The following is a 7,470-nucleotide window of genomic DNA, read 5'->3' on the forward strand; positions in this document are numbered from 1 at the left end:
ATCGCCAGCTTGATGCTTACCAGAATGGGTACTCAAAAATTTTTATATAAATTCAAATAAAATAAAATAAAAATTACATTAAAAAAATCTCTTTATTCTCTACAATTTTGACACCATATGGTCTCCCTGCTGCCACTTCCAGATGCTTTGCGGGAGTGATTCTAATAGTGATGCCTGTAATTTGCATGTCATACTGATTAACTATCATTTTACTAACACAGCACACTCCCTATACGTGTTAGGTCAAGGCAACGTTTTCTACACCCCTATTGAGGCAATATGATCTACTCATGCTTCCGCCACCAGTGTCATTCAGCCACTGTTTGGTCTCCTCATGCTGCCGCAAACTCCAGGCTGTGTCATCAGGCACTATATGCTGCTGCCAACTCCATGCTGTGTCATTAAGCTTCTATGCAGTCTCCTCATGCTGCCGCCACCTCCACTCTGTGTCATTCAGCCACTATATGGTCTCCTCATGCTGTCACCACCTCCGCGCTGTGTCATTCAGCCACTATATTTTCTCCTCATGATGCCGCCATCTCCACACTGTGTCACTCAGCCACTATATGTTCTCCTCATGCTGCTGCAAACTCCAGGCTGTGTCATTCAGCCACTATATGCTGCCGTCAACTCCAGGCTGTGCCGTGGGTTGCAAACTTCTTGATAATGTTGCGCACTGTGGACAAAGGGAAATCTTGATCTCTGGAGATGTACTTGTAACCTTGAGATTGTTGATAGTTTTCCACAATTTTGGTTCTCAAGTCCTCAGACCGTTCTTTTCTCCTCTTTCTGTTGTCCATGCTTAGTGTGGCACACACATACACACAATGCAAAAACTAAGTGAACTTCTCTCCTGTTTACCTGCTTTCAGGTGTGATTTTTATATTGCCCAAAATTGTAACTTGCCCTTTTTATAAGGAGCATTAGATGCTTGAATCAATCTTAATTTTTCACAATTTTGAAATCGTGCAAATAATTTTGTCCAGCCCATTTTTGGAGTTTGGTGTGACATTATGTCTAATTTGCTTTTTTTCCTCCCTTTTTGGTTTAGTTCCAATACACACAAAGGGAATAAACATGTGTATAGCAAAATATGTGTTACTGCAATCCTTTTCTGTTAGAAATACTTTATTTTCTAAAAAAATGTCATGTGTGCCAACATTTAAAGCAATAACTGTATATATTGAGGAATACAGGACTGTTTTCAGAGTAAGTCTTGCCAATTGTGGATGTGGTCATCTTGAAAAGAGGGTGATATAAACCTCCATATATATATATATATATATATATATATATATATATGTAGGGGAATATGCAAAGCAGCTCATTACACAACCTTTTCAGGTAGTGTTCCCTGGTATCAGCTTAGCTCCTGTTAAGGAATATAAAAAGCTGAACGGGATATATGCCGAGCCAGACTACTCCCCAAAAGGGAAGTTTCGACCCATCTGCAGACAGCTGTTTTGGGGTTTTTGCCTCTCGTCAGTACAGAGCAGAGTGATCTGGCTTGGCTGTGGTGAGAGGCCTGAGGCTTTAAAAGGGGTCAGTACTTTCCTCAGGGAGAGGACACCTCATCAGGTGTAACGGAGATTCAGGTTAGGCCATTTAGCACTCCGCAGGCATTCTGGGTAGGGGAATATGCAAAGCAGCTCATTACACAACCTTTTCAGGTAGTGTTCCCTGGTATCAGCTTAGCTCCTGTTAAGGAATATAAAAAGCTGAACGGGATATATGCCAAGCCAGACTACTCCCCAATAGGGAAGTTTCAACCCATCTGCAGACAGCTTTTTTTTTTTCTTTTTTAACTAAGCCGAGGAACGTGCTTTCGATTCACCCAAAGTGCAAAAAAAACGTGCACAAAGGATGCAGTCTATCGCAAGCCCTTCTCCGATAGGAGAGAGGCCCCCCAACAAACCTTACCCTTCGCCTCCGGACCAAAAGGTAACTGCGAGGTTCCAGGTTCGATGTCCCTTTTCGCCGAAGCTACTAGGGGACCACAAATGCACCCGGCATCCCCCTTGGCGTTAGCCAAGGTATCTGCCCGCAGAGCCGATTACGGTAGGTACCCTGCCAAAGCAGGAGTACCCGGGGTGTTTGCAGGGAGGTGCGGAACCTAATGGCCACACACACCTCCCCTAGACCGCCAGGAGGGACACCCTGAAGGGCTACCACATCCTGACAAATCCTGTGAACACACAACACACAAAAAGTGACACAGTGAGACAAAAACGAAATAAATAAGTGAATGTGTGCAGATATACTGCCCGGATCTATAAAAATTTCTCTGATCCTAGCCAGAAAGCCGGGAATCAAGAGGTGAGTGCCACAAGGTGAAGAGATTATGGTGCCCGTACTTCAACTCAGTGAGTCCATCCTCCCAGTGAGTTTCGGCACCTCGGGGTCACCACTCCCCGAGGCACAAAAGTACCTCGGCTCTAGACCCCCTCAGCCTCATGGCGAGACCCGGAGGGAACAGGTCACATCGGGGCAGCCGTCAAGCTGATTCCTCAGAACCAGCCCCGGAAAGCCCTGGTACACCTGCATCCTCCATGCAGCACCCATCCCCACCAGCAAGAAAACTGATAAGAACAGATACTACACTTGATCTTAGCCAAAAGGCCGAGAAGCAACAGCAGACAGCTGTTTCGGGGTTTTTGCCCCTCGTCAGTACAGAGCAGGGTGATCTGGCTTGGCTGTGGTGAGAGGCCTGAGGCTTTAAAAGGGGTCAGTACTTTCCTCAGGGAGTGCTAAATGGCCTAACCTGAATCTCCGTTACACCTGAAGAGGTGTCCTCTCCCTGAGGAAAGTACTGACCCCTTTTAAAGCCTCAGGCCTCTCACCACAGCCAAGCCAGATCACCCTGCTCTGTACTGACGAGGGGCAAAAACCCCGAAACAGCTGTCTGCCGATGGGTCGAAACTTCCCTTTTGGGGAGTAGTCTGGCTTGGCATATATCCCGTTCAGCTTTTTATATTTCTTAACAGGAGCTAAGCTGATACCAGGGAACACTACCTGAAAAGGTTGTGTAATGAGCTGATTTGCATATTCCCCTACCCAGAATGCCTGCGGAGTGCTAAATGGCCTAACCTGAATCTCCGTTACACCTGAAGAGGTGTCCTCTCCCTGAGGAAAGTACTGACCCCTATATATATATATATATACATATATATATATATATATATACATATATATATATACATATATATATATATATATATACATATATATATATATATATACACCTTTTTTTCTAGTGGACTACAGTGTATCTTTTTTTCCTGGCATCGATCTTGTATGAACTTTTTACCAGAATCACAGTAAGTGCCATTAATACAATAATTTTCATCCTCCATAGGGCCGATACACAATTTAAACGTTATATCGTATTAACCCCTTTGGGTGGAACTACAGGGTTCCACCTTGTTGTATCAAGGCAGCTTGAAGAGATATCGACTGTGCCAGTGTTATATTTATATTTTTTTAATTATAAAAAAATATATAATTTTTACATTTAAATGACCTCTTTCTACATTTTTATTATTGTCGGCTAAATTTTTAGCTCCCTGCCCGCCCACATAAATTGATCCCTGTTTAAAAATTAACATTAACATTTTATTTCTTTTTTTTGTCTTTCAATTTTTTAAATTTTTATTCTAAATCCTAATTTAATATTGAGCGCTGAATTTTCTGGTCCCTGCCCTCTCCCATAAATTGAAAGACAAAAAAAAATGTTAATTTTTAAACAGGGATCAATTTATGTGGGAGGGCAGGGACCTAAAAATGTAGCCGGCAATAAAAAAAATGTAGAAAGGGACCATTGAAATGTTCTATGATGGGAGCTGTAGTACCTGTACTAATAGACAGATCTCAGCAGGTATCACTCCTGACACCTATTTATCGTCCTATCTATTGCAGATATGGAGCGGCTTTCTCCTGCGCTCGCATCTCTGCACTATACTCCGCTGGCCAGTGATGTGAATAGAATTTGCATCACTTATTCATATTTCCCGCAGAGAGCTGTGGTTGGCCAGATGGTTCCAGCCACTCACAGCTCTCTGTGGGAAATATGAATAATAGGTATATATATGTCATATACTCATACTACAGTGGGACCAGAGAAGAGCAGCCAGCTGCCCAAATCTATTCATTGTATAGGACGATTGCATCGGGTGTCAGAATTGACACTATTTAAATTTATTTTTTTACTTTCAATGGGTCCTATAGTTTGGCCTCAAAGTTTTTTTGTTATTCAATTGTATTTTGAAGAGAAAGTAGAAAAAACTTTGGGAGCGGCTTCCAGTTCACTTTAGCAGATACTATAAAATTATTTTGTAGAAAAGAAACCAATTAATTTACGCTTTGTGAGTGGACTCAAAACAGACCACTCACTAAAACATCAGGCTCATCTCCATGTAGGGGGCTTTTTTCATATCCGCTGGGCTCTCCTCTAGTGATAATAATCACCCGAATAGTAATGCTGGAAGAGAAGGAAAAAAAATGGAGGAGCGGACACACCTTCCCACACAGCAGCTGGAGAACCACAGAAATCAGTGAGTAATAACACTTACTTCACCGAGGGGAGCAGATGTCCGTAGCGCTCCCCTTGTGCCTGCAAGTTCTATGTACCACTCTCGTTCCTCCAGCTGTTTTTACAATAAGATGGGTCTTCTCCACCTTTCTTTAATATTTTGTTCTTAAAGAGTACCTGTCAGCAACAAAAACGTTTAATATGTTGTTCATAATCATTAATGAAGACATATTGTAATATATCTTCATTAAAAAATATTAATATTTATACCAGTTTTTTCATTTTATACTTTTGGCCCCTAGGGGTCTCTCTTCTATGCCTGGTCTGCAGACAGATTCCTATACTTTTCATAGTAAATGTACAGCTTTTAGGACTAATGCTAAAAGGGCTCTGGTCCTTCCACAGGAAGTTCAGTGCTCTCAGCTCAGGACTCGCTCCCAGCCTGGAGCAGCACTGTGAGCTACAAGCCTGCACATGCCTCTCATATAACAGAGGCTAGTCACCTCCCCCTCCCCCCTGCTCTGTGTTCTCCCTGCCCCTCACCACATGTTATCTTATACATTGTATTATCTCACTGCACTCCCTGCTCTGTGCCCCCCCCCATTGACATTCATCTTAATTACTGTCTCTGTAATTGCTCCCACCGCTCCTGGTCCTCAGCATTGACTTGTTAGTGCAGAGTCACACAGGAGAGAGAGAGACAGAGGCTGCAGTCCCTCCCCTGTACTTAGTCTGTATGCACACTGCAGAGCAGTGTTTCCCAACCAGGGTGCCTCCAGCTGTTGCAAAACTACAACTCCCAGCATGCCCGGACAGCTGTTGGCTGTCTGGGCATGCTAGGAGTTGTAGTTTTGCAACAGCTGGAGGTACCCTGGTTGCGAAACAATGCTGCAGAGGGAGAGCAGCATACAGGAAGACTGGCAGAAGCAGAGTCCCGGCCAGGCTTCATGTGACATCATGCCTGCCGGGACACGCCTCCTTCCACCCCTCAGAAAGACAGTGCTCCTGAGCTAATGAAGAGGGATAAAAAAAAAGGTATTTCCACAGCGTTTTTAAACCTCAATAAACACAGGGATAGGCATAGTTAGAGTAAGGGACAGATGGGGAGGGGGATCAGGAAAGTTTAGTTGATGACAGGTACTCTTTAAGGTACTCCGGACCAATATTGCCCATAGATCCACTATGTAAATTTTTTAAACATTAATTGCACAAAGCAAAAACAACATAAAAAACACAGAATAATATAAAGTAAGCTGCAGAGTTGTCTCCTTTCTCAGGGATTCCCACGTTCTGAACAGAACAACTATTTAAACCCCCCATCACCTTTAGCACAAGAAATTATGTATACAGATGAAAAACACACCTATAAAATTTAAACATTTTGGTTTTTAAATACGTTCCAGCATCTCATTAAAACCTTTAGGGGATAAAGTATCAAATATAAATATATAAAAACTCTCTCAAACCTTTTTAGACTTTTTTCAATTTGTTCTATCGGGATGACTTTGAGTAATTCCGGATCTGCATTGTGGGCTATGGCAAAATGTCAGGATACATTATGTTTCGGATACCGATGTTTAATATTGAATCTGTGAGATGTGATTCTTTTTCGTAGGGATTGAGTTGTTGGCCCCACATACTGGATCCCACAGGGGCATTCTAAAGAATAAATAACATAATCTGAACTGCAATCAAATGTGATTTAATTTTAATATTTTCTCCTGTAATTTTATGGTAACTGAATTCTCACCATGTTTGATATTTTTGCACATACAACATTTTTATTTCCACATTTGAATGCACCTTCTTCATAATTTTCATTTATTCTTTTCTTTTTACCAACATTTATACCATTATTATATATACGGATATGAGGGGGCGATTTGCTGAGCAATTATTTTGTCCCTTCTATAAATAAATCTTGGTTTAGTGTTTTCTCCTAACGCTTCTTTAAGAAAAGTATCATTTTCGAAAATATTTCAGTGCTTGTGGATAATTTTTTCCACTTGCTTAGCATTTCTCGAGTAGCGTGAAATAAACGATATCCCATAATTTTCTTTATCACCGTCTTCTGTTTTTCTCTTCTTTCCCAACCTTTGGTTTTGTATTTGTTCAGTTCTGTTAGTGTTATCTGCTTTTTTTCTCCCTCCTTTAATAACTTCAATTGGATATTTTTTCTCCTTGAATCTATCGCCTATAATTTTTGCCTGTTTTTCATAGTGTATTTCATAGTGTATTTCTAATTCTAGCTAATTGTCCAAAAGGAATATTTACTTTCCAACTTTTCAAATGGTCACTAGCATAATGCAGATATCCATTCACATCTACCATTTTAAAAGGGGTTTTAGAATGTAGTTGGTTCTGTTTCACATAAATCTCTAAATCTAAAAAGGTAATACTATCCTTTTTAATAATTAAAGTAAACTGTAACCCCTAATAATTTTCATTTAAAATCTTAAAAAAAATAATGAAAACTTTCTATACTCCCTTGCCAGAAAATGATGAGAAAGTCTATATATATTTTGTAGAAAAACGCTATTAAGAATAAAATTTTCTTCAAAGCCACCCATGTACAAATTTGCAAAAACTGGTGCGCATTTCGCACCCATCGCCGTCCCATTGTGTTGAATAAAAAAAATCTTCATTAAATGTAAAAAAGTTTTTAAGATAAGATAAAATGAACTCTAGGCTATCTATTAGAAATGCTTTTTGTGCATTGGGCATTAATATGTCTTCTTTTAAAATATCTGCAACAATTTTAACTCCCTTTTCCTGTGTTATATTAGAATAGAGGGACCCAATGTCCAATGTAATCAACCACATATCATTATTCCATTCCATTTCTTCTATTAGTGCTATAAGTGGCCCAGAGGATCGAAGATAGAAAGGGAGCGGGGTGACATAAGGTTGCAAGATGCGATCTATGTACTCGCCTAATTGAC

General features: G+C 40.7%; 1 pseudogene; it reads right to left on the reverse strand.

The window, feature by feature from the left end:
- Window positions 1-2,471: 2,471 nt before the first annotated feature.
- On the reverse strand, window positions 2,472-2,631 carry LOC130363226 (U2 spliceosomal RNA; annotated as a pseudogene).
- Between the last annotated feature and the right edge of the window lie 4,839 nt (window positions 2,632-7,470).

This window comes from Hyla sarda, chromosome 3, assembly GCF_029499605.1.
Source record: "Hyla sarda isolate aHylSar1 chromosome 3, aHylSar1.hap1, whole genome shotgun sequence".
Classification (NCBI taxonomy): domain Eukaryota; kingdom Metazoa; phylum Chordata; class Amphibia; order Anura; family Hylidae; genus Hyla; species Hyla sarda.